Here is a 3301-nt window from a genome sequence, read left to right as displayed (position 1 = left end):
GGATTTTCCCTCCACTCCACTTTCCTTCTTTGAAATGTGTCTGAGGATCTTTCCCATACATTGTGTGACAGGACACTGACCACCCCTGGACTGGCCCCACCACTTTCCCATCTTGTCAGGTTCGCTCAATGGGGTCTTTCCTGTTTCCTTCTCTTCCTCCGTCCACCCACCCGTGAGGTGGGCACCGGGCAGGGTTCACAGCTATTATACATCGGGGCGCTATGAGTTGACTTAACAACAGCAAAACCAGAATAAAGTGGACAGAGACAGGCAATCTCTGCCCTGCAGTTTTCAGACCCGGTAATAGATTCCATTTCGGCAATGCAGAACACACACACACACACCCCGGGGAGACACAGATGGTGCCCCAGCCGTCCCTGCAGCCTGCAGCATCACACACACCCTCCTCTCTCTGCACAGAGTGTTTGCTTTCCTGCCCCACCAGCCCCTGGAAACCCCCTCTCCCCCACAGGATGTGTGAGGGTTTTGCAATCACAACTCGTGAGCTCTTCTCCATGCCAGGAATGACACTGCTGTTTCCTGGAAAGAGGTTGAGGCGCGCTGTGGCTGAGTTCTGACATGAACCGTCCCCTCCCTCTGTGTCCGGCTTCCAGCCCACTGTCCCCTCCCCAGTTTCAGACCTCAATTGTCCTCAAGCTGTGCCAGGCTTCCCTCATGCAGTGTCCCCCCCCCCTCCCCGTGGCCGGCTTCCAGCCAGTAAAGCCCTGTCAGGACTCAGCTCTTATCTGGGCTTGCTGCTGATAAGAGAAAAAGTGTGCAGGTGGCCAGGGATGGGCAGAGAGAGGTGCAGGTCCCTGATAGGGAAGCTGCCCTCCAGCCCTGCAAGTCTCCCTCTGTTCCCGCTGTACCCCTCAGGGCAGCTCAGGGTGCAGCCCCCACCTGGAGGGAGGTTCCCATCCGCAGATGCTGCTGGAGGGCAGCGGGGGACACTGGGCAGTGGGGCACTGAGTGGAGGTCCCCACCTGGGGCCACCGTAACATAAACCCATGTCACAGACCAGAAGGTGAAAACAGCAGGGCTCACTGTATCCCAGCACTGGAGGTCTGGGGGCTCTGGGGCCTGGTGGGTAAGGACATGAGGGGTCAACACTAAGGCAGGACATTCAGATCCACCTCCTGCCCAGTGGGAGAAGGCCTGTCACCCCACCCTGCATGATGGACAGACTCTGGACACCCCCTGAGGGTCAGGTCAGCCCTGGCAACAGCAGCCTTGGAGACCCGTGATCTGAGGTCACGGTGCGCACACAGGCCACTCCAGAGGCTCCGGGGGAAATGCTCTCTCGAGTGGATGCTGGACACACAGGATAAAGGGACAACTCGTGTCACAGTGTTCGTCCTCACAGTCCTCACAGGTTCTGGACACTCCCACGTCCTAGACCTTGTCCTTCAGCCGACAGTCCTACGGGTCTCCTGGATTAATATCCTCTTGGGTTGGTGAGGATGAGAAGAGATAGAAGTGGCCAGCCAGGGCCAGAAGGGCGACCATCTTCAGACATGGGCACCGTCTGTCACATTCTAGAACGTTCCACACAGGCGACCATCACGTCTGCCACCTGGATGAATGCCCATGTGTCTAGCTCGATGGGGCTGGAGAATTGTGGAAGGTCCCCAAGGTGAGAGGGGATGATGGTCATTGCACACGGCCTACGTCTGGCATGTTTGGGAACCTTCCATATATCAGTCACGTTGCAGGACTGAGAGGTGTGGAGGGGCCGATGGTGACACCTCATGGCAGACTGTCCCGGATGTCACCTCAAAAGGGATGGCCGGTGAGAGCTGGGGTGGCTGCTGTCTGTCACCGATGGGGCCGTAAGACCCGAGGGACAAGGACACCCTGGCTTGGACACCCAAGTGTCCACTTGCTGCCTCTCGTGCTGTGGGCGTGTGGTCTTGGATGGGTCTCAGTGCCTCCGGGTCCCTGACCTGAGGGCTTGTCCCCCCAACCTGTGGTCCACCCTGAGGTGCTGACTGGCATGTAAAGCTTCAGGAGCCTGTGAGAACCGCCCAAGAAGCACGTCTGTAGGCTGTCGAGAGCATTTATGAGCGAGTTGCTGTGGGCACCTTGCCGGCTCAGGCTTTCCTGACCGGGCTGGAGACAGGTTGTTACGACTCCTTCCTCTCAGGTGCCAGATAGCTCTTAAATGTCATCTGAGCTGTTGATGAACCACCACTGGGCTTCCCAAGGCTACAAGTCTGTGGCTGAGTCCTGCAGGCCGTGGGGAGAGAAGGTGAGGGACGGGCCGGTGTTGGTCTCCATGGAGGATTCTGTATTGGGCAGTCTGTCTGTGGACCTGGAGCCCTTTGCAGGGACCAGCCCATGCGGGTTTGTGTGTGGCGTGGTAGTGGGGCCTTGGCTCTCTAGAGCTTCCCAGCAGAGATACCACCTGCCTCCGCCTTCATGGACAGTCACCCCCTCATTTCAGGAGGTTCAGGGTGCCAGCTACAGTCAAGGGAAGGCCTTCTGTCTAGATTCAGGAGGGAGAAGCCTAATTCTGCTCTGTTGCTGCGATAACAGACACCACAAAGGGGTGGCTTTCAGAAACATAAATTTCTTTCCTCACCATTTAGGAGGCTAGAAGTTTAGATTCAGGGTGTCAGCTCTAAAGGAAGGCTCTATCTCTGTCTTGGTGATGTAGGTAAGAGCCTTAATTCTGCTCTGTTGCTGCTATCACACAGCTGCCGCAACGGGGTGGCTTTCAGGAACAGAAATGTACTCTCAGTTTCAGAAGGGGGAAGTTTCAGCTCTAGAGGAAATCTCTCCTCTCTCTCTGTGTCTGTCTCTCTCCTCTCCTCTCCCTCTCCCTCTCCCTCTCCCTCTCCCTCTCCTCCTCCCTCTTCCTCTCCCTCTCTCCATCCCTCCATCCCTCCTCTCTCTTTCTCCCTCCCATGTTTCCTGGCCTTACCTGAGGTCAATGGCCTTCCCAGCACTGGGTCCCAAGTGCAGGAGGACACCCTGAATCCTGGAGATGATTTCTGGAGCTCCCCCCACCGCCCAGCTCCCTTTCCTCCAATTTTCTCTCTGGTGCGAGAACATTACGGGTCACAGCCTCTCAAGCCCCCCTCACGTCAGACCAGGGCTGGCATGGATTTGAGGGTGCTGCATCCCATCCTTTGTCTTCCCACGTGACGGGTTTATTTGGACCCTGTGTGGTTGTAACTGTGACTCATAGAGACTCCATGAACCACAGATCTGAGCCCTGCCTGGACAGAGGGACCATCGCGGTGGGCTTGGTCCATCATAGAGGGTGAGGATGATGCAAGACAGGGCAGGGTTCAGGCCT

This window comes from Elephantulus edwardii, unplaced genomic scaffold (genome assembly GCF_000299155.1).
Source record: "Elephantulus edwardii isolate Elephantulus edwardi_28Jun2011 unplaced genomic scaffold, EleEdw1.0 scaffold00776, whole genome shotgun sequence".
Classification (NCBI taxonomy): domain Eukaryota; kingdom Metazoa; phylum Chordata; class Mammalia; order Macroscelidea; family Macroscelididae; genus Elephantulus; species Elephantulus edwardii.
This window is presented reverse-complemented; position numbering follows the sequence as displayed.